General features: G+C 46.7%; 1 protein-coding gene across 2 annotated transcripts in view; it reads left to right on the plus strand.

The window, feature by feature from the left end:
* Window positions 1-24473, plus strand: part of KANK1 (KN motif and ankyrin repeat domains 1) — a 193539-nt gene that overhangs the window by 42384 nt on the left and 126682 nt on the right. For both annotated transcript variants that reach the window (XM_059143268.1, XM_059143270.1), the window contains exon 2: window positions 22002-22129. The gene's annotated coding sequence lies outside the window, so the exon portion shown is untranslated. The remainder of the gene's footprint in view (window positions 1-22001; window positions 22130-24473) is intronic.

The raw sequence follows: 24473 nt of genomic DNA on the forward strand, positions 1-24473 counted from the left end.
AAAAATGCAGAAAATGTGGAACTGAGTGACTGTGAAAGGGATGCTTGTTTACGGCAGGAGAGCTGAAACAAGAAGGCAGGGCGTTGCCTTGTTTGACCTGTGCTGGGAATGTGTGCTACAGTCAGTCAAAGATGTCACTACTCCGCACATGGCCGCGAGTGACCGTGAGCGGTGATTTGGGGGTTAGAGGGTGCACTGAGCGGGCCACTTGGCACATATGGAGTCTGTGAGCAGCAAGGATCTACTCTAGTTTTGCAAGCCTTTTTTGGGGGTAGTCTACCCATAAGTGTTGAAGATTTTTGCCCCAGATTTGTCACCTTCTTGTCAATTGTCTGGTCTGTTCTTGCGGTCTTACAGATTTATTCTAAACACCAAACATCAGAGATAGCCACGTAGAGTTTCTTGTAAATATTTTTGCACTGGTCACCCATTTCATTTATTTTTGTGCAAAGTTTTTGATTACATAAGTCAACACTGTTATTCCTTTCTTTTCTTTCTTTCTTTTTTTTCTTTTTTTTTTTTTTTTGGTCTAAGCTTAGGCAACTCAAGGATGATGATTTTTTTTAATTGGAAAGAGCAAAACAAATGTTGAGGGCAGGGGGAGGCTGCCCACGCTGGGGGAGGTGACCTGAATGTGGAGTTTCTTCCACTGAGTCTGCGTCTTCAGGCCCGGGTTCATCCTATCTTAGGACGCTTTCCTGCCAGAGGTAATCTCCTTGAAAACGCTTCGTAAACTTAAAAATGCTGTTGAAAGTGTAAAGGTTTAATATTTCTGATTGTAGCCTTGTGCTGGCAATCTCAGAGGATAAGAGGAAGGCCAAAAAGAGTGAAGAGAGAGGCAGGTGTTCTTTAGAAATGGAAAAGATTTTTATTTTCTGAAATAGAAAATGAGAAATGCTAGATCTTTCCAAGTATGGTTGAGAAAGCTCTTTTAAAGGCGATTCTCCGGTAAAATCAGGTTGGTGTCTCTTACCGTGACCCCCATCCTTACCTTTATGCCCCGTCTTCATGGAGGCTTTGGTCCTACCAGAGAGAGCTCGTCCCTCCTGCTGCCTAGTGCTTTCCTGGTCTGGAACTTTCTGGAAGCCTTTTTTTTTTTTTTAAAGGATTTATTTATTTTAGAGAGAGCCAAAGTGCAATCAGGAGGGGCAGAGAGAGGCAGAGAGAGTCTCCAGCACACTCCCCACTGAGTACAGAGCCCGGCACAGGACCTGATCTCACAATCCTGAAATCATGCCCTGAGCCAAAACCAAGAGTTGGGCTCTTAACTGACTGGGCCACCTCGACGCTCCTTTCTCAAAGCCTTTTCTCCTTGTGTTGGAGTCCTCTGTGGGTCATCTTTCTGTCTTCCTCATGGTTTCCTGTCTCACCGACGGACTCTTGTTGAGTGCCTTCCAAAGAATAGGTGTGAAATGGTCTTGGAGCGAAGAAGGGATGATTTGGGATTGGCTTGGAAAGAGGCACAGCAGTTTGCAGCGAGTTAACGTGGGTTTCCCAGGGACAAGCCTTTCTTAAAGTCACTTTGTTTTCTTTCTTCCCCCTCCCCCCCCTTCCTTCCTTTCTGAATCAGTTAGTTATTGAAGAGAGAGTTGGAGTAAATATCATTGTTAGGGGATACCAGAATAAAACTCAGTGTTTGAGTTTCTTAGGATCCTTCTATGGGTAAGTTGGAAAAGTACAGATTTGATTATAATACTGTACATAGGTGTGTTGCAGGTTAATTAGCTCTTTGACTTTCTACACGTCCCTGCCTTGCCACTACTATTCTCATTTTCCCATCAAGGAACTCTTTAGGGAAAGCAGAGTTTATACTTTTTAGGGGAAGCTGTGAAGGGGTGAAAGGTACAGGGTCAGGAGCGTTGGGTAAGTTGGAAGCGTATCATGTGTCTTTGAAGTTGCATGTTTTTGCCCAAAGAGAAATCTGCTTTGTATTTTATTTTTTAACTCGTCCACATTTGTTTTCATATAAAAATATTTTAAGTTGTCAGAAGATAAATAGCTTGGTAGTCCTTCCAAGAAAAGACACGTGTCCTGGTTTGAGAGGGCGGTCTCTGATAAAGGCGGATTGCGTTTGCATCTTTCTCAGGGTTAGGATTTCAGAAATCAGAATAGAAAAAGGTTTCTAAAAGTCAAAAGCAATCAGCATGAACAAATATACAATTAAGCTCTACTGAACGCAATTTCCTTATCCCTGGTATAGGAAAAAAAATTGCATGTCCGTGGCATGGAGAGACCTGGGTCATTAGCCACTCTTGTTAAGAAGATGGAAGGTTTGGGTGCCTGGGTGGCTCCGTTGTTAAGCGTCTGCCTTTGGTTCAGGTCACGATCCCAGGGTCCTGGGATCAAGCCCCCATTGGGCTCCTTGCTCAGCGGGAAGCCTGCTTCTCCCTCTCCCTCTCTCTCTGCTTGTGTTCCCTCTCTGGCTGTGTCTCTCTCTGTCAAATAAATAAACAAAATCTTAAAAAAAAAAAAAAAGGATTGAAGGTTTGAGCCAGCCACTTGACATGGTTGGCCATCTTGAGCAGCATTAATGACAGTGTTCAGAACAAAGGAGATAATCATGCCATTGTTTCTGCACTGGACAGGCAGCCTCTGAGGGCCTGCCCTGGGTTCTGAGCTCTGCATTTTAAGAGGGCAGCCAGGGAGGAAAATGGCCTAGAAACTGTGTCCTACCAGGAATAGTAGAAGGGCTGTACCCGTGGAAAGGAGAGCCGACTAACTTCTCAGAATTGAAGCTTCCAGACAGACATAAGAGCCTTCTCTTCTCTGTCCGTGAATTCAAGATTTTTTTTCCCCTGTGTGTTCACAAAGAACATGAGATCTCATATACACTCATGAGTGATTTGCTTTCTTCCACCGACTGCGGCATATACATCATTTCGTGTTTATATTTCTCCATCTGTATTATTCTTCCTAATGGCTATGTAGCATCCTATTACATGAATACACCCTTTATTAAAACCATCTCTCACTGGTAGACATTTTGGTGGTTTGCAATTTCTTAGTATCATAAGCACCAGCGTTATGATGAATATCTTTGAGATATTCCCATCGCCATGGACTTGTCAAGTTATTTCCTTAGGACACCTTCTCAGAAATTGAATAGCTTGCTCAAAGTTAGTCCTTTTTCTCTTTCTTTCTTCCTTCCTTCCTTTCTTTCTTTCAAGGCTTTGGGTACTTTCTGCCAAATGACCTTACCGATAGAACTGGATGTGTTAAAGAATCCGGATTACCCCAAGTCATAGATGTGCAGAGGGGATTTGGTAAGGAGTTGTATATTGGACAGTGGTCTAACATAACCTTCAAAAAGGTCATGGAAGTTTTTACCGGGTGGTGGTTTTATCTAAAGGTGTCCTGTTTCCATCTTAGAGTCCATAAGGAAAGTGATGCAGAGTTCTTATCACAAACCACGGTAGAAATCAGCCAATGATGAGAGACATGTCTCAGGCTGCACGTTAGTGGACCCTCTGGCTAGTAGCACTCGGCACATGGAGAAGAGATCGAATCAGGTACTTCGGTTGCTTAAGAGAAAAGATGAAGCAAACATGCACACCATACTTCTGTCTACAAAGTTGCTTCAAACAAACTGATGAAATGTTTTGTCAAACTTTATTTTTATTTTCTGACCTTTAATAGAGAAGAATTTTTTGTTTATATTTTTTGTTTATATATAGCCAGCACTGAAGTCGCTGTTGCCAGGAAGAGAATTCTGTTATCCACGTCCCTAATATGGCCACTTTGTCTCTGTTTCTGTTCTTTGTGCATTGTGTTGGGTCTGAAACTGTGACTACTCCATTAACTGAGAGCTCTGAAGAGCCATTGTGAAACCGGAGTGATTCTCTGTCTGTGTCCGCTCCATGCATTGTGTTTGAGAATAAACGTGCTGTTTGATTTCTGACAGGACCTCTCTCGTTGCCACTACTGATGTGATGTTACTGAAAAGAGAAGCCAAAGAATGAACCTCAGAAGCTCTTGGCATGGTTGAAACATAAAATCTTTCAGTTTAGGCTTATATGATTATATGCACATGTATGTTTCTGTAGGTGCAAATGGTTGCTAGAACATTAGCATCTTATCCTTGGGCTTCAGGTGAGACGTGTCTATGAAACTGACTCCAGAATTTTGTTTATATGTGCTTTGCTAGGAAGAAGTTCTTTTTTTTTTTCCTTCTCCCTTTTTAAAGTCAAAAATCTCAAATTAGTCTACAGTCCAGAAAGATGAGGGGCTCTGACCCACCCAAATGAATCCAGCCCTAGTAGCTTGTTGGATCACTAGGAAATCTTATCGACACCTAGACCGAGCAGGGGACTCAGAGATGCCGCACACATGTTTGTCGGAGACCTGACAAACACCAGAAGTTCTTGTTCTTTCTCTTATCTGTAACAGGAAACAGCCTGTGAGCTCCCGAGGGGACACTCTGTTTTATTCGTTCTTCAGCATCCTGGCTTCTCACTGCTGTCCCTGTGTTATAAAATGTGCACTTGCTTTGTCAAGGGAGAAGTCTTTAAACTCTTCAGAACTTCCCATTCATACGAAACCGTTTGAGCGCACGTCCGCCAAAGCAGCACTTAACTCTCCCTTGGACGTGTGTGTGTGTCTCTACTGCGGATCCAAGCTCGGCTCTGTGTTACGCTCATCATGAAAAACACATGTGATGTAACTCTATGTAATTTTAGCAGTGCTAAAAGAGGAAGGACGGAAAGCAGCGTTTTTAAATGTACTGATAACCGTGATGGCTTCATGTCAACGTTAGCTAATATCCAAAAGGGCACACTGCGTACTCGGCCCCTGCCTGCTTCTGGCTTCCTCCCCTTTTAGGCTCGTACCCAGCTCTCAGGTCTCATGGTTCCTCTCCCCCCTCCTAACACCCTTTCAGCCGATGGCCTCGCTGCTGACCACTCCTTCTCTGTGCCGCTTTCCGATGCTTTAGTCGGCCTCTCAGTGTACCCATTTTGCCTTATCTTGTCGGGTCAACTCGCGTGAATGTCTCTGACAAACGGCGTTGGTTTCGGCTTCTCTGGCCCCCACAGGTCGCTGGGGCAAGCGGGAGACAAAGTCCCCCGGCACAGGCATGGCACAGGCAGCAAGGAGTGTGGGTGGGGTGGCTTCACCGAGGAGGGGCCCAGTGAGCCCGGAATCGTGGCCCAGCCTTCCACAAGTGTGGCCGGGGGCCTAGAAGAGACGCCGAAGTCTGACTTCCTCTCGTTTCCTTTGCAGGTGCATGCCCACGTTCTTTCCGAGATCTCTAGGCAGATTCAGCCACGTTTTTGCCATTGAAATAAAAAAGAGAGCTGGGGACCATTTATTCCGATACAGATCTTCCCCACCCCCCGTCCCCGTCTGGTGGCTGGCGGGGAGAAAACAGGAGTAGCTCCCTCTCGGAAACTTGCCCCCTTGTTCTTACAGCAGCAAAAATGGTTTCCTGTCCCCTCCCATTGAGCCTTGTGCAGACGGGGTTTGAAGATCTCTCGTGCAGAACGCAGCTCATTTCTTCTGCACAGATGGTGGCCGACAAGGAAAACACGGACGGCAGGTCCTAGTTTGGAAGGCCCCTATGGATGAGGCACGTGCTGGGGAACGTGAAACCTACTTATGCACCCAGGGGGGTGTTTTCTTTTGAAAAGCGCCTCCAGGTCTCTTCCTTGTCCAACTCGCGTGCAGTGTTGGCCCCTTCTGAAGCCCTGGCCACCTGCACCAGTGCCTGGGCTCGTCAGAGGCCGACCTCTTGGGAGTACGTTCCTGTGGTCTGGACGGTTGCACGTGTTCTAGAACTTAAGTGGCCAAGTGGTGTTGACTTGAGAGTTAATTTTTGTTTTTTTTAAGTGGCTCAACACTGGCCAGCAAGAACAAAATTTACTGTTTTCCGAGGAGAGGGAGAGGCGAGCACTAACGTTTATTGAAGGCCTAAGTTCTCCACTCTGTATTCTTTGTTTAAGCTCCCCTTCCTGCCGCGGATCGGTCACTACGATTATTCCCACCGTACGGAGAGGAAAATAAAGCTCAGAAGTTGCGATTTGACTAAAATCACAGACCAGTCCGGTGGGAGGTGTGGAAGGTGACCCTATGTGATGGGTGCTTGCATTTCTTTTGAGCCACTAGGTACCCGGTATGAAGTCAACGTGTGCTACCTTATTCTCAGCACATTTAAGTGTCAGAGGGTTTTTTTTTTTTTTTTTTAAATTTTTTTTTTATTTTAGTGAGTGAGCAGAGAGAGGAGTAGAAGGAGGAGAGAGAATCTCAGACTCCCTGCTGAGCAGGGAGCCCTACCCGGGGCTCGATCCCATGACCCTGAGATCATGACCTGAGCCACAATCAAGAGTTGGACATTTACCTGACTGAGCCACCCAGGTGCCCCTAAGCCTCAGAGGTTTTAAAGATCAGGCCCCCAAGACTGTCTTGAGACCAAGGACAAACATTATTGAAACGTTGTTGGATTTCCTTCTAGTCCCTTGTATGTATTTTTTGTGGAATCAACTTCATACCCAGTTTTCACTTAATTGTATAATACAAGCATTTCCACATCTTCATAAAATCTTCATAAACATGAAATCTGTGTAGTCATTTCAGTTTCTAACTATTTGCTATTATAATCGTGGGGCAGTGAATTTACGTTACTTAATCCGTGGGGGAGGGGGAGTTTAAAACATGTTTTCTTAAGGCGTATTATTAGAAGCAAAGTTACAGGGTCAGAAGTTACATTTATTTTTAAAGCTGTAACCACTTTAAAGGACAGTGATACATGTTGCCTAGTTGATTTCTTTTAACTATGGGAGCAATAGCCACCCCAGGGCAGTGTATGAGCGAATGCCCATTTCCCAGCTGACCTAGCCCCTGGGGCTGGTACGGGTGGTCCCAGTGTGGCTCTGTCCAGGACCATCCCCTCTGCGGGGCACAGAGGACTTGGGAGGCTGTTGGGGCAGAGACCTCACCTGAGTCTACCTGACTCCCAGCTGTTTCCACCTGCTAAAGGCACCGTTTACTAGTCTTCCTGCTGCCCCTCCATTGTGTCATGTCCATTTCAAAAAGCATAACTTTTTCATCTGTATTATTCATCATTCTTTTTTCAATTCCCTCAATATGTCCTAGTGCTTTTTTTTTTCTAATAGTATTTACTTTACTATTTACTGAGGTACCCTTAGAAGAGATACACACTTAACTTCTTTGATAGGATTTTATTATTTTTTATTGGATTTTATTTTATTTTGTTAAGATTTTATTTATTTGAGAGTGAGAGAGCACAAGCAGGGGGAGCAGCAGGGGGGGAACCAGGCTCTGGGGAGCCTCATGTAGGGCTGGATCCCAGGACCTTGGGACCATGACCTGAGCTGAAGGCAGATGCTTAACCAACTGAGCCATCTAGGCACCCCTTTTATTGAATGTTAAATCAACTCCTGGATTTATTGTTTCTGTTTTTTTTTTAATGCAGTCACTGTTGCTCTAGTGTTTCATAGTAATTTTTCTAACAAATGGAGTTGGGTGTTTTTCCTCATTGCATGTGTAGTTCACTTACTGTAATTACTCAGGACTTGCTTGCTTTTAGCTTTGTGCTCACCTTGGCCGGATGCATAAGATTTGACCTATAGGGTTTCTGTTTTGTTAATTTCCCAACTTCTCCAGGCCCAAGTGTTTCTGTTATTGTCAAAGCAGTCTCATGTTAGGATTTATATTTCTTTGAAGCAATGGTTATTTAGGAAAATAATTTCTTTTCCTCTATGTATTTGGCTTTTTTTTTTTTTTTTTTTTTGCTTGCTTAAATGCCTAGTATTTCTCTGATGTGCTTCGAGTGTGGTGTGCTAAGAATGTATTGAATTCCTTAGTATATTTAAATAATTTTTATATATGTTATATTTGTATATATGTTTATATATGATAAATATCTATATATGTTATTTGGTATAAATATATACAGTAAGTTATGTATGATATTTGCATAAACATATATAGCAAATTATGGACATTTGAAAAAGATGTTATTTCTGTAAAACTCACTTAGACTTCTTTTTAAAAATCTGCCCCTGTATTTTAATTACTGTGAAAATGTGATGTCCTTAGCATGCCCTGAATATGAAGACTTGTTTTCCTAGCCGGGGTGACAGTTTTAAGATCACAAGAGTCTTGCTGGCTGGCTACACTGTTACCCAGTGGGTCTGGCTGGGTGTAGACAGTCAGAAATCAAGACTCCGCTCCCTAGAAACCTGATCTGTGACCTAGACCCTGTCCAGGAGGTGTTCTGATCAGAAAGTTAATCTGTTAGAGGAACTTTCATCACTGTAAAAGGCAGAAATGGCTTTCTTAAAGCTTTTGATAAGATCTGGAAGCATACTGCTTTACCCTCTTTATTATGGACACTGAGCACAGGACAGTGTCTCCATTCACTGACATTAATAGTGACATATACTAAGTCACACATACTAATAGTCACATAGACTAAGCAATTTGAAAATTTGTACTTTTTGTAAGTTTTTAAGATATATTGAGGGAGACTAAATTATGTTGCTCTTCATGTTAATAAAGTTATTGAAGACTCCTTGACTTAGTTCTTCATAAGACTTCATACGCATGTTTAGTGTCTCCCTACTGTTTAATAGTAATTTAAATTTCTGACATTTTATTGTGGTAGTTAGTGGGGCAATACATGTATTTGTGCCTAATTTTTTCTATTGTTGTGAACCTTATTTCTTTAATGTGTGTTATTAGAAGCAAAGTGACTGGGTTAGAAATTATAAACTTGTGTGTGTGTATGTGTGTATATGTATGTGTGTATATATGTGTGTATATGTGTATGAACATATATAGAAATAATACCGAATAACTGTAATCACTCTAAAGACCCTGGATGTGTTTTGCCCAATTTATTTCTTTTGTTTTTTAAAATTTTTAAAATTTTTTAATTTTTTTTAAGATTTTATTTCTTTATTTGACAGACAGAGATCACAAGTAGGCAGAGAGGCAGGCAGAGAGAGAGGAGGAAGCAGGCTCCCCACTGAGCAGAGAGCCCGATCCAGGACTCCATCCCAGGAACCTGGGACCATGACCTAAGCCGAAAGCAGAGGCTTTAACCCACTGAGCCACCCAGGCGCCCCCAATTTATTTCTTTTAAATGGGACCATTGTCCACCCCATGGTGGGATGTGAGCGTCTGTCTCAGTGGGGGTGATCTCAGTGCTCTTCCACCCAGCTGTGGGGCTCCATCCAGGAGCATCTCCTTCTGTGGGGTGTTAGTGTGCAAAGGTGGTGTCATGTGTCTTCTCTACAAGAAAAGCATTGTTACCAAGACAAATAGTGGTACTGGATACAGTTATGTACATGTCAGAGGCAGAGAAAAGTTTCCCTGGAGGGGACCGTTGACCATTGCTGGAGGTTGGTAATGCAGAAGTTACATAGTGTTCTTTTGGTGGTAGATGTTAGTGGATTTGTTCTTTTTATTTTTTTTTAAGATTTTATTTATTTATTTGACAGATCACAAGTAGGCAGAGAGGCAGGGAGAGAGAGAGAGAGGAGGAGGAGGAAGCAGGCTCCCCGCTGAGGAGAGAGCCCAATGCGGGACTCGATCCCAGGACCCTGAGATCATGACCTGAGCCGAAGGCAGGGGCCTAACCCACTGAGCCACCCAGGTGCCTCTAGTGGATTTGTTCTAATGTAGGAGACCTTTAAAGAAAATTCTGAGCACCAGAGCCTTAGGAATGCATTATTTGTTAAGATTTAGTAAGGGAGAGCACATGTTGAACAAGATAGATTGCTTTTTTTTCAATTTAATAGGTAAGGAAATAGGCCATGCGTCATTTTTCAATCAAATATCTTTAAGACAGAGTACATTTTTAAACAAGGAAACAATGACCAAGATAGTTGCTCCGGTCCCCAGGCACTTAAAATCTCATGTAAATTTATGGTTAGAAACACACGATTCTGCTTCTTGGATTGAATGCTGAAATGCAGTTGGAGCAAGTCTCAGCCAAGAAACTTAGATGCACAGAGTGAGATGTTTTTCCTAATATATCAGAAAAATTAAAGATAATTTTTCTTGAAAAGGCACAGATTAATCAGGGAAGGAGAAATAGGGGTTTGTAGGAAAAATTTAGGTATTTGGTAAAGATTCACATTTTATCCTTTAACTTCTTGTCTCATAAAGTCAAGTCCTACAGTCATCAAATGTTCTTCCCAGTTTCCCTGTGGGTCAAGGTCAGAACAACCTGGAGATGCTAATTGAGCCTGTGTGTCTGCTGGTCTACCCCAGCAGCTGCTGGGAAGACCTCTGGGTTTTCCTTTTTTCAGTCATTTCAGTTGCAAATGACTTGGAATTAGAACCTCAGTTTTTCGTAGACTTAGATGTCTCTAGCTTGTATATATAATAAACAGTGATTAAAAATATATTTATGCTTTTTAAGAGGACATATTTATCTTAACTAACTGGAACTTATTGAAAGAAGTGTTGAAAAAAATCTTTGTATAATGAATTAAAAAAAGACCTACATGTCAAGCAGCAATTAAATGAAAATTTTTATTTAAACAACAATGATCAGTTTGCCCATCCCCTTCCCCCACCCCCACCCTTGGAACTGCCAGCCTGTTCTCCATCTGTGAGCTTGGTTTTGCCTTTTTTTTTTTTTTTTGGTGGTTTAGGTCCTACATATAAGAGAGATCATATACTATTTGTCTTTCTCTGTCTGACTTAATGTCACTTGCACCCTCTAGGTCCATCTGTGTTGTCACGGGTGGCACGATCCGGTTCTCCTTTATGACTGAGCAATGTTTTCGCTGCCACATTTATATGTGGTAAAATATATGCCACATTTTGCTTGTCCACATCCATTAAGGACCCTTAGGCTGTTTTCAAATCTTGACTCTTGTCAATAATGCTGCAGTGAAGTGGGGATGTGGATAGCTTTTCAAAGTAGGGTTTTCATTTTCTTCACATACATATCCAGAACTCGAGTTTGCTGGGTCATATGGTAGCTCTACTTTTAATTATTCGAGGAAGCTTCTTGCTGTTTTCTAGAGTGGCTGCACCACTTTTCATGCCTGCCAACCTTGCATACAGGGTCCCTTTTCTCCATATCCTCACCAGCACTTGGTACTTCTTATGTTTTTTTTTTTTTTTTAATTTATTTAAGTGTTAGCTACACCCAGTTGGGGTTCAAACGCATGACCCTGCGATCAAGACCCACACGTTCCACCAACTGAGCCAGCCAGGTGTCCTACTCCTCCTCTTGTCTTTGGTATTAGCCACTCTAACAAGTGGGAGGTAACATCTCATTGTGGTTTGGGTCTGCATTTCACTGATGATTGATGTTATAGAGCATCTTTTTCATGTATCTGTTATCCATCTCTGTATCTCTGGAAAAGTATCCAGATCTCTGCTCATTTTTTAATTGGTTTGTGGCGTTGCTATTTATTGGTTTGTTTTGTTTGCTATTAAGTTGCATGAGTTGTTTTTATTTTAAAGATTTTCTTTCTTTCTTCCTTCCTTCCTTCCTTTTTTTTTTTTTTTTTTTTAAAGTAATCTTCACACCCAACATGGGGCTTGAACTCACAACCCTGAAATCAGGTGTCACATGCTCCACCAAGTGAGCCAACTGGGTGCCCTTCTTTATATAATTTGGATATTATAATTTATATAATTTGGATATTAAGCCTTATCAGCTTCCATTCAGAAAGTTGCCCTTTCATTTTATTGATGATCTCCTTTGTTGTGGAGAAGGTTTTTAGTTCCATTTAGTCCCACTTGTTTTATTTTTTCTTTTGTTTCTTTTGCTTTTGGTGTCATATTAAAAAAAAAAATCATCAGCTGACTGACCTCAGGAGTTCTGTGGTTGCAGGTCTTATGTTCAGATGCCTCATCTATTTTGAGTTGATTTTGTGTGTGTGTGTATGAGAGGTCCAGTTTCATTCTTGTGCCTGTGGCTGTTCAATTTTCCCCCCGTTGTTTATTGAAGGAACTTTTCTTTCCCCCATTGTGTTCTTGTCTTCTCTCTCATAAGTCACTGCTCTCCGTTGAGATGGATTGATGTTTGCTCTAGACATCCTGAGTGAAAAGACTGAAGAGTTACCCCCTTGGGGTAAGAATGACTGACGGAGGGAGCCCAGGCTCCCTACCTTACACGGTAAAGGAGATACATACACACTTTGCGAATGTTTAGTATTAGATGGGGTTAACTGTCGATGAACAGCACACTTCTCATTCTTGTAATTGCTGGTGGCTTTCATTAGAGGCCGAGAGCAAGGAAGCTAGCGGCTGGCTTTGCCCATCCACCTGTGCTCTGTGTCCCCAAGATGCTTGCAAGTCTAACCTGGCTCTGTCTTTGTCCTGGAGGGAGTTGTATTGTCCCATTAGAACTCACTGATCATCACTAGCATGGACTCACTTCGCCCCTGGACTGCAAATATTTGAAAGGCCCACTTCAGCCCCACTTCCCTCCTGGGAAAGGTGACAGGAGGTCTGTGCTTGTAATATTCCATAAAGGCTGAGGAACGGGAGGAGGGTGACTGGGCAGGGCGCCAGCTCTCTGTCTTGAAATGCCAGAACCTGGGCTCTGATAATTAATGAGGTTGAGAGCATTTCCTTGGCGAACTTTGCTGCCTGACCTAGTTGACTGGGGTACTCTGGGGAAATAAGCCTGGATCCCTGCTCTTACTTCCCAAGATTGAAATCTGGCATTTACCTGATTGTTAATATTGAAATGGGCAACTGTACAGCCCTGTGTTCTCAACTGGGAAGAAGCCATTGCATTTTGTAATTCTTTGTCGAAAGTACACACTCTTTAAAAAATTTTTTAAAAAGTATGTATATTTCAAATTGAAACCTGTGTGTGTTTGCTTGGTCGTTACACATAACATGGAGCTTGACTGAAGTAATATCTCTTTCCATGAGGAATAATCAAAAGTATCTTCAATTTTTCTGCATTTGGGGAAGGCTCACATTGGCTAGACTTTGTCTTTTTTAAAAGAGAAGGATTTCTCCAATCTTGTGTGGAGGAGGGGTATGGGTATTTGTCTTAAATGTTATAAATTATTTCTATTGAGGCAGTCAGCAATATTCTAAAAGACAAGGCAGCAGCTGGTAGTGGGGGACGTCTTTTAAATTACTCAGTAATAACCTTTCATCAGGTCAACAGTATTTGGGAGGTAGGTGTTCTCAGTTTACGGGTGGAGAATTAAAGCACAGAAAGTGCTGTACTGTCTGAGGTCAGTCGCAAGGTTGGTGACAAAAGCCATGTTCATACTCTCTTTCATGTAATAAACTAATTAAAGGAGATAGTGTACTCATTAATAGCAAGGAATAGCCCAACAGGTGGCTCTGAGTGTGGTCCTTGGGCCATCGGCATCATCTGAGAGCTTGTTAGAAATCTAAATTGTCGGCTTTACCCCGGATCTGCGGAACTGCACCCGGAGGTCAGAGCCCGGCAGTTTGTGTTTTCAGAGCCCTTTGTGTGCTTGTGACGCAGGTGCCAGTTTGAGAAGCACGGCTTTGGAACCTGTGGGTGTTGTTCTCAATGCTCAGAGTCGCCAGGGTGATCAGACCCGCGGGGGTCTGAGGGGAGAGAGGCTGGGGAGCAGGGGGCAGCCTCCTTGGCACAGATGGCCCCCACAGCCCCCCCCCCCAACCTGACTTTTCAAGGTGCAGGGAGAGGACAGGTCAGGAGGCAGAAGAAGGGGAGCTGCTGTGTGCTTGCATCTCTCCAGCAGGTGCCTTTCCCCCAGCCCCTCTCCTGTTGGGCTGTGCCCTTACTGTACCCCTCGGGCCTCGTGGCTGCTTCGTTGTATTCCGGTTGGAGTCTCACTCTCAGGAGTGACATTGGCCATTAGCTTTGGTTCTCTGATGGGTGAGCACCGGGCGTTGCTGCTACATTCTTTCATGTTGGGGGCTGCGCCCCAGCTCACAGGGTCACAGGACATGGGGTTTGTGCTTGAGATGTGGGGCCCTCCTGCTGAGCTCGGTGCCTCTCCCTGGAGCAGGAGTTCTAGGACAGACATGCCGGAGAGGGGAGCAGGGCTCGTAAAGTGGTTGACTTCCTGCTCCTGACGGGAGGGGCGTGGTGAACAGCTGTCCCTGTCGTCCACACCAAGCTCGTACCCTGTCCTGTAGAGCTCGTGCACGCCCTTTGTCTGCTTCTGTTTAAGACAGTAGTTCTCAAGATGTGGTGCCCGCACCCCCCACCCCACCCCGTCCCCCAACACCACCACCAGCCCTGCCTGCGGCAGCAATGCATGTCCCCTGGGAACTTGTTGGAAATGGACATTCTCAGGCCTCACCCCAGACCTGGTGACTCGGACACTCGGGTGGGAACCGGCCATCTGTGCTTTAATAGATTAATGCTTTGGATTCGGAGTTACACTTAGATTTGAAAACTGCTAGTTTTAGGTGCTTGGTTGTCTTTGTTTGTTTGTTTTTAAGATTTATTTGAGAGAGAGAGAGAGAGAGAGTGGGGTTGGTGCAGAGGGAGAGGGAGAATCCTGAAGCTGTCTCACCACTGAACGCAGAGCCCAATGTAGGGCTCGATATCAGCATCCCCGAGATCGGGACCTGAGCCCAAATCAAGAATCGGCCGCCTAACCGACCAAGCCACCCAGGTGCTCCTGTTTCATTTTTTTGTTTTGTTTTGTTTTTAATGGTACATTTTGCTCTGATTTTCTGGGAAAGTAAAGATGTTTGGCATCTAGACTTTGGGGATAAGAGCGCACCGCAGCTCAGAGTGGCACCGTACGGAACCCCTGCCCGGGTGCTGGTAGTGGGTCATTACCTGCTTGCACACCTTTCCTCGAGGCCTCAGGGTCTAGCGAGGGACTTCCTGCCACCTTGCCCCCGGTCACCTTCAGATGTGGTCACCTGCTCCACGGAGAGCTGAAAGAGGGTCGGAATCCTGGAGAGTATGAAACGTTCTATCCCGGGGCTCCTGGTTTGAAGGGCAGGACTGAGCCGAGCGGTAAGCCCATCGGAGGGAAAGCACTTTCTGATCTGGTCTCACACACGTACAAGCCTTCATTCACCTTTTGTTTGCTTTGCTTGAAGTTGGAAATGTTCTTCCTCCTTTATATAAAATTTAGATACAAAGAAAGGAAGTGTATTTTGGATGACAGATGCTCCTTATTCACTGTGCAGTTTCTCAAGTGTAACTTCTTCTTTTTTTTTATTTCCCACCCTTTGCCAAACCACAGATGGTAAAAAAGTTGTGTGTATTAATAGTATAGTTTACATGGTCAGTTAACTATTCTCCTACTGATTAATCCTAAAAGAGAAAAGCTTTTCTTTCCTTGAGCCCTCTGTGTAAAATTTAAAAATTGAATATCTTTTAATTTTGCTCTCCTGGACAGTATTGCAGTTTAAGAATGTATTGGACTGTTGATTTTTACAAAAAGCTATATACATACACAAACAGCTAGCTTTATACCTTGTTACAAGATCATTGCAAGGTTTTTTTTTTTTTTTTTTTTTTAAAGATTTTATTTATTTATTTGAGAGAGAGACAGGGAGAGAGAGCATGAGTGAGGAGAAGGGCAGAGACAGAAGCAGAGTCCCCATGGAGCTGGGAGCCTGATGCGGGACTCGATCCCGGGACTCCGAGATCATGACCTGAGCTGAAGGCAATTGTCCAACCAACTGAGCCACCCAGGCGTCCCTCATTGCAAGTTTTTAAGGAAAAATCACGTATGACAAGTGAAGAGAAAATATGCTTGACCGAGTTGACTATTCTTTCACCGTATCAAGAAATTACACATGGGTGTTTATGGGGGAAGTTATTCCAGACCCTACCAGTTTTCTGCCCACAAAACCCCCCAAACCCCCAAACTGTGTTACTTTAGATAACTATTTTCTCCCACCTCTGTGCAATGTTTAACTTGTCTTGTAACGCAGGCTCAAGCTCTGCTGATAATTCCATCTTGAAGATGACAAGCCTATATCGGGGTGGCACCGTGCAGAGTACAAATATCCCCCTCGGGGTTTTACCTTCATATCTTTTTTTTTTTTCCTTAAACATTTCCTTTGTTTATTTGTCAGAGAGAAAGAGAAAGCACAAGCAGGAGGAGCAGCAGGCAGAGAAAGAAGCAGTCTCCTCACGGATCAGGGAGCCTGAGGCAGGGCTCGATCCCAGGACCCTGGGATCATGACCCGAGCCAAAGGCAGAGGCTTAATGACTAAGCCACCCAGACGCCCTTTTACCTTCCTATCTTGATTTAATAGAATATCAGCAGGTGGAAACAGGAATGGACTACATTGATATATATATATTTATATATATATATGTAAAATATCAGCTAAAGCAGGCTATTCACCATGCAAGCCTAGAAAAACAGGATTCGGTGAGGTATAATTTGGTGGTCAGGCACGCTGAAATGGGGGACAAGAGGCCCAGATGTGTTCCGAGTTCAGAGCATGGACTCCACCGGGCACCCCCTGCCCTGCTGCCCCTCATACCCCCAGCCTGGCTCTGCCTTCTCGGGTCTGCTCCAGTGCTCGCCCAGGGCACCCAGTTGTTAAACTAAGAACACGGTAACCGGGAGAGGATGGTGTTCTCTTGGGTGTCTTTGGCTGTGAGGGTCACACCAACTCCAGGAGGGCTTTCTCAGGATCGTGAAGAGAATCCCGACTCTTCAGAGAAGACCTAGGATCAAAACCAGAGAGCATGAGGCGGGGGAGGACGCTGTGTGTCGTCTCGCCTGCTCTCAGCTCCCCGCCGCCTTCCCGCAGACCGGCGCTGTCGGTTCCCGGGCCACCTGCTTCTGGCCCCCGGCTGCTGCTTTGAAGCCCTACGGGAGAGGCGTCTTGTTTCACATGGGCCTGACGTCTTCATGGGCCCCGTGAGGCCGTGGCTGGGTGAGATGTGTGTATATGGGGGGGCAGTATGGGCGAGTCAGCTCTGACCCTCTGGCTGGGTCAGGACATTCCAGAGAAGGGAGTAGTTGCTGTGGGGAGTCTCCCCCGACGCATACCACGAACATGTTGCTGTGGGTTTATTCATTAGTTGTGCGCTCTGGGGGAGGTGCCCTCTTTGGCTCCCAGAAGATCTGGCTGCTGGACCTGAAGAACCTTGGGGCAGACTGGGGCGTCCGGTCACGGATGATCGTGGATTTCCCGAAGTGACTCTGCCCCACGAGGCCTCGGGGCTGGGAGCGGGTGATGCCTCCGGTGACACCTGCCTCTGTCGGCGCAGACCCTTTACACAGCTCTGGTGACGAGCAAGGCTGACGTTCACCGTGAATGCCCGCGTGGTGGAAAAGCCTCCTGAGTCCCTCCTGGGAGAGCATCCTTTCCTCTGAGTGCCGCTCTCCTCTCCTGATGGAACTCGGTGAATCTGAACGAAGACTCAGAAAATCTGTGTAGGTTGTTAGATGCTAATCCTTTCGGCATCGTGGGTTCGTTTGCTCACTCAGGGGTGAATTCAGATTGGGGAAGAGTCTTGGTGCACAGACTCGGGGTGAAGAAATGCTGTGCTCCTCTGACTCTGCGTCGCTGGTGGTCGCGGAAAGGTGAGGCTGGCGGCTCTCCTCCGTGTCATCCTCCCCAGACGGCGCTGGAGTTATCCCAGGCTCCTGCTCTTCGTCGTGACGTCGGAAGGCCCCCAGGTCATCTCTTCACACTGATCCTTGCTGCTGCTGGGTCAGAACTGAGGCTGGGGAGGGGGCACTTTGTCACATGAGGAGTCCAGGCTCCCCCTCCTGCCATTCTCTCGGACCCTCGTGTCTGGGGATACGGCCAGCGAGTGAGTGTGACCCTCTGCTGCTCCACGTTTCACCCTCAGCTCTCCTGCAACCATCTTAGCTATGTCCTCCTTCCGACCACAGCCTCCCTGGTGCAGGGAAGCCAGAGCCCTCCAGGCCCAGGAATGAGGGAAGCGGGGCCAGGCAGACACACGGAGACGCCTCCCGCCCTGGGGTCGAGACTGTCCACGTCCAGCCAACAGCCAGGCCTCGAGCTGGCCCAGCTCCTCTGCAGGCATGAGCCACCGTCCCCTGGGTCGGGTCGCCGCTCAGAGGCATCTTCTGCTCTTCCTCTCGGCTCCAGATTTGGAGGGAGCTGGTCCTGCTCCAAGCCAGGTGCATAACGGCGTTTGTTGTTGGGCTGTTTCCAGAGCCCGCTGGGAAACCTGTCGATTGCAGAGGAGTAGCCTTCCCGTGCCTAACCGTTTTCCATGCCTCTCCCGTGAATTCGTACAAGCATCCGGAGAGCTTTTGCTTCTCCCCGTCTCTGGCGAGGGGTGATTTAGTTCTGCAGGGGGCTCCCCTACCTGGCTCCCACACACGGCGCACTTTTGCCCTCAGACTTTGCGCGCACCAGGCTGCCGGCGACAGGGACACTTGGGCGGATCAGCCGCCATCCTTCGCCCTTAGGTCATCCGCAGCCTGGCCCACAGCACAGTTACGGCATCAAAAAATAAAAAACATCTCGGGTGCATGTGTGTGTTGGGGGGGAGATATTTAGGAGCAAATCAAGGAGAACCCTCTAGCAGGTGACAAAGCTTGCTCGCGGCATTAAGAAAACTCTGCCACCTTGGGCAACCAGCAGATGACCGAGGCCCTGTGCATGCCTCCTCGTCTAGGATTTCAGCATCGGCTCCACATAAAATATTGATGCAGCAGTGCCCTTGCCTCCCACCGCCCGCAACAAGAGCACGGGCTCACGTGTCTACTGTTACCACAGTCATCACCAACGTATAACCTCCCGAAGAACCTTGAAGGGTAATTGGAATGTTGGAAAGTAGGCGGCCACGGGGTTAAGTCTGTAGGGGCTGATAAAGTGGCCTTGGTTCCTAAACGGAAATATTTATCCTGTGACCAGAACGGCTCCTCGGCGGTCAAGACACGGGACAGAGGAGGGAGAAGAGAGGTTGTTAAAGCACAGAGTGGACGGGACGGTACAGGAGCTGGTAGCCTGGGGAGCTACCGGCAGAGACACCAGAGTTACTGTTGAGAAAGAAACGTCACTGGAAACCCAGCTGGCGATAATTCTGTTACCGAGTCTCTTAAGTCCCTGGAGACACTTTTGTGTATTTTGTTTTTAAATGTGTCATGAGTACCTACCAAAGCAGAAGACTAAAAATGCTAATAATGCTTTTCATTTTTTTCTTTATTCATATCTGATTTTTCCTTTAAATATTTTTTTTACATTTAAATCCAATTCAGTTCATTTCACAATTCAATTAATGAACATACAGCGTATTCTTAGTTTCAGAGGTACCTGTCTGATGGCTCTAAGCTTAAAGCCCTATTTTGAAGGAAGACAAAACTGTTTAAAGTTCTCTTTTTGGCAGGTTAGCATAAATTATGCAAGTCACCTCGAGGTCATCCTCTAGAATCTCACCTGAACTTGGACTTTTGCTCCTTTTGACCTGACATATTGTAGTGTGTGGGTTGCCCCGGGGGGGGGGGGGGTTTGTATGTTTGTTTTCTCTGATAAATAGATAACTATCATTTTCCTGAAGAGGGAAATAGAATTTCGATGCTGAAAGTGGTCAGCATATGGCCGTTGAATAGTTCTGGAAGGTTTCTTAGAGAAGTAGAAGCAGGCACGCCCAGGGCGTGCTGGGCAGAGAGGGTCTGCAGTCAGTTGTTTTTGGTGACTGAGCTCTGTGCACGTGGCGAAGCCAGGAGCAAGGGAATAAGCAACAGGAGAGGTACTTTTACTGGCTTAAGTCAGGTAAGCTTCCGGGTACAAAATGACCAGGACAAACTCTATGGCTTATCTCTGCTTGTCTCCATTGCCTCCTGCTTTCTGCTCAGTCCCCTTCAGCTTGCGTCCTGTACCAGCACGATTGCAAATCGTCCCCAGGGGTCACCAGTGGCCACCTTACTAGTGAAGTTCAGGGACCTCTGGTGAGTCCCCCATCCACGGCCTTCGACATCGCTTCTGTTTCTCTGGGCTTGTGCTCTCCTCTACACAGTTCTTCTGCCCGTGTCCCCTCCTCTGTGTCTCCTTCCAAGGTGGTTCTTTCTCTGTCACTCTTTCTCCTATCATCCCCCTTAGAACCTTCATGTAGCCCTGAAATCACAGCCACCGCCTTTCTTGAGGTAAACAGTGGCAGCCAGTCCCCTTTCTCTCCTGTGAGTCCCCCGGTTGATGCAGAGGGTTTGATCACAAGCTGGCTTCTCAGCATGTGCCCTGACACAAAATCTGTAGGTGCTGGATGTGCTTAGAACTCTTCTGGCTCCGTGAGGAGGCCCCTGGGTTTTCTGTGTGTGGTTTCCTCGTTGCATCAGAATAAGCTCCTGGGTGAGACTCCGGGCAAATGAAAATAGTGGCATTAATTAAAAAAAAATCTTGGGGCACAGGTGACTCAGTTGTTAAGCGTCTGCCTTCGGCTCAGGTCATGATCCCGGGATCCTGGGGTCGAGCCCCGCATCAGGCTCTCTACTCAGCAGGAAGCCTGCTTCTCCCTCTCCCACGTCCCCCTACTTGCCTTCCCTCTCTCCCTGTGTCTCTAATAAATAAAATCTTAAAAAAAAAAATAAATAAAATTAAAAAATAAAAAATCTTATTACATTAAGGCACAAAGGCATATAAATTTCAAAAAACATTTGCAAAGCTGATCCCCAAAATACCTGGCTTATAAACACTGAAACGTGATCTAAAGTGAAAAACTTAAAATAATCAGAATAGCCCCAATCCAGCTGGACCACCGAGCTTGATAAACACGAAACAATGGATAGGGCTGTTAGGACACCATGTGAGGGTTAAATCACCTGGAACCTGGGCCTTGGGAGGGCCAGGGGCTCAGCGGGGCCTTGATGGGGAATAAGGAAAGCCGCGTCCCCCATGGGGAGTGATGGGTCCACAGATAGGGTCTAAGGGTGTGTGCTTTGGAACCTAGAAGACTTAGCCTGGCAAAGAGAGAAGGTGTTTGTTGGATGTTGGAGGAAGATGAGGTAGAGTAGAGCTAGATTATGGAAGGCGCTGACGGTTCTCAGAGCAGTTTATGTTTGCCAGGAGAGAATGTTATTACTGCCACGGATCTGGATGTAAGAGAACACTAGATTTGGAAATTCAAAGACCAGCAAAGTCATCTGCACATACCCTCTAAGGCCGGGTGGGGAGCCCTCCTATTTCTCGAGCCTCTGGTATACGCCAGGCACATGGTCTCCTAGTTCTTACCTTTAGAGCAACCTGAGGGGGCAGACAGCCTGTTCCCATCTCACACGTGGCAGACTGCGCTCTGTGGGAAGGCAGGGAGCGCCTGGGCCAGGATTTAAGCGCAGCGACCTCCGACTTCCAAGCACAATGAGGATGGAGACCATTTTAGTCCGTTCTCTACTTCGCGGTCCAGAGAACTGAGACCCCGGGGAGTGGGGGCTGCTGAGGGGGCACAGGTAGGAGGAGGGCTGGAGCGGCTGCTCTGTGAGGGAGCCTGGGTGGGCGGTGACTGCAGGGCGAGGCCGGCCTGAGGCTGCTGCTGGGGGAGCTGGGGTGCCGCGGCATCTGGAGGCTCGTGGTGGGTCCGGGCGATGGAGAGCTGTGGGACACTGCAAGAGAAAGGGGCTCCGGAGTGGTCCCACAAGGCGCCGTGGCTGGAAAACCATCCCCAGGCTGGAATCCCAGAGAGCTCCCGCACACAGAGAACGTCCTCGATGGAACGTGTTTCCTGAGAAAGGCCTCAGCTCTCTGACGGAGTGGTCCGACTCCGAAACGACAGGGAGACCAAGATGTCCAAACGGACGGTGTGAGCGAGCTGCCTTCTGCACGGATCGACTGGTGCAGGAGCAGCCGTGGGGGCCAACGGCGCGCGTCGAGGAGGCACCAGCCCTCGTCTTCGAAGGGACGGGGATGCACCCTGGGAGTGAGCCACTAAGCTTGTCCTGAGAGCAAAGGACACCCCCGATTGCATCCTCTCGTGGGCCCTCTGTCATGCTGGGCTGCACCCTCCGCCCCCCGTCCCCACCCCACCCCGGGGAAAGGACTTAAGTCTCATGTCTCCACTCCGCAGCCACTCACGGACGCCCCTCTCCCGCAGGTCCCAGGCCTGGCAAGGATATGGCTCCCCGACATTTCCCTCACCAAGCTTCCTTTCCTTTCAGAACGATCGTCGCCCGGCTGGACGGCCTGATGAACAGCTGAATTGCCTCCGTCTTCGGACCACACGGGGGAGAGCGTCCATGGGGCCGGGACACTGATCACAGTTATCTTCTGGCCTGACCTGGCTGAGGTGAGGTGGACGTTTTCCGTATGGCTGTCCTGAGGTTGTCCTGTTTGTCCCCTTGACCTTTGCTTTTTGGAGCCCTTAATCCAGTCCCCCCCACCCAACCCCGCTTTAATGCTCTCATAAGCCTTGCGGAGCGCTCTTCCTCCGCAAATGTGTAAGAGGGCAGGAGAGACTTTTTTAGGATAAAATATGAGCTAGCTGCTTGGCTCTCAAGAATAAAGGGGAAAACGTATTACTCCTCGGATTAAATCAGGAGAAGTACCCTATTTCCAGAAACACAATATGCATGGAGTGGATTATGTTAGGGAAAGTGAATAGACGGAAAGGGGTATTACTAAGGCCACTTGGAAAAAATGGAGATACTTCAGTGATAATATATTGCTGGCTTTCGTCGAGTAAAGAGAATTTCAGACCTCTAGAGAATTTAAAAGGAGGGGGAATAAAAGTCTGTCCTTCCACTTCCAGAGAAAATCCGTGTTCAAATTTAGATGCGTTACTTGTAATATTTTTTATTACAAATATTTGTGATGACGTGGGTCGGTGCGTTGTGCGTGAGTGGTATGCGTGCCAACTTGCTAGATATTTGCAAAGCGAGTGACATTTACCACAGGCTTGCTTTAGGCCGGGCTCTGTCCCCAGCACCTGACATGTATTAATTTATGAATTCTCACAAGCTGGTGAAGTGTCTCTTTTATTATCCTCATTTAAACGTAAGAAAACGGAGGTGCAAGGAAATGAAATGGCTTACCCATGCTCACACGGCTGGTGAACCCATTCAGAACTTGAACCGGTTAGATAAGGTTGGCTTTTTAAAAATTTATTTATTTATTTATTTTGCATATCTCTTTTCCTTAAGAAGATGCTTATTCCTCGGGCCGCTGGGTGGCTCAGTGGGTTACGCGTCTGTCTTCGGCTCAGGCCATGATCCTGGGGGTCCTGGGATCGAGCCCCACTCCCTGCTCAGTGGGGAGTCTGCTTCTCCTGCTTCTCCCCACTGGAGCTCTCTCTTGCCATCTCTGGTGCTCTCTCTGTCTCTCTCAAAGAAATAAATAAAACCTGGGGGGAAAACCACAAATGCTTATTCCTCTTTATCTATAGCATCATTTTTTTACGTGTGTGCTGTTCACTTTCACGGTGACGCACTCTGGCTTCCCTGCCCTGTCTCATTGTGTGCAACTGTCGTGCACATGCACGCTTAGTTCCCGAGGACATCCTGCTCCGAGGGGCTCAGCTGAGTCAGCAGGAATGTGGGAATGTTCCATTCCGGTTTCTGATTCACTCCGCTAATGGTCTTCTCAACAGGCCGTACCAGTTTATATTCTAACTAGTAGCATAGGGAAGTGCCCGATCACCCGAAGCCCTCAGCAACACTGGCTGTTGTCAATTTGAGTAAGTTCGTTTGTTTGTTAAAAGACTCCGGGCGGCCCACCTCTCATACTCTAGAGCCGGCCTCCTGCCTGGTTTCTCTCTCTCTGCTTCAGTCCTTGTCACAAAGGAGTCTCAGGACAGTGGGTGAGAAGAGCCTGGGCGCTAGCGCTAGATGCTTGGGTTCAAATCGCACCTGAGCTACTCTCCCTCAGTCTTCCCATCAGTAAAATGGAAATAATACTGAGCCTCTCTCACAGGGCTGCTAGGTGATAGCTGACTCTTGGTATGTGCTCAGGTAACCGTTGGCTAGTACTGTCCTCCAGAAGTCCATGCTCAGGGGCCCCTGGGTGGCCCATTCGGTTAAGCATCCAAATCTTGATTTCAGCTCAGGTTGTGAGGTCTCAGGGTTGTGAGGTCGGGGTCTGCCTCAGGCTTTGTGATGAGACCACAGTCTGCCAGAGAGTCTTTGTCCCTCTGCCTCTCCTGCTCATGCTCTCTCTCTCTCTCTGAAAATAAATACTCTTAAAAAAAAAAAGGTCCATGCTTCTATAATTTTTAAGAAAAAAAGTTGTATTTTTTTGCAATGACATACAATTACCAAATTTGTCATTCACGGTAAGAGCTGAAGTGCTCACACAGCTGTGACGTTGGTGTTGACACTGTGAGGAAGCTAAAGGTGACACATACGCCATTCCTGCCCCAGCGGGAGCCGACTGGTCCCAGGTATTGAGGAGACAGTAAGAACAGGCGTGTGAAATCAGTAGAATGCGAAAGTGCTTTATGAGCTCACGGAGCACTTTCCCATGCCTTACTTCGCGGGATCCTCACGACAGAGCCACGAGGAGCTGGACCAGCTGTCATTAACCTTGCTTCATAGAGGCGGAATTAAGTGACCTACTCACTTAGCTCATGGAAGTGGTCGGTAGCAGAGCTGGGTGTGTACCCAGGCTTTCTGCCGCTAAACCCTCATTCTTGGTGC

Source organism: Mustela lutreola, chromosome 12 (genome assembly GCF_030435805.1).
Source record: "Mustela lutreola isolate mMusLut2 chromosome 12, mMusLut2.pri, whole genome shotgun sequence".
NCBI classification, from domain to species: domain Eukaryota; kingdom Metazoa; phylum Chordata; class Mammalia; order Carnivora; family Mustelidae; genus Mustela; species Mustela lutreola.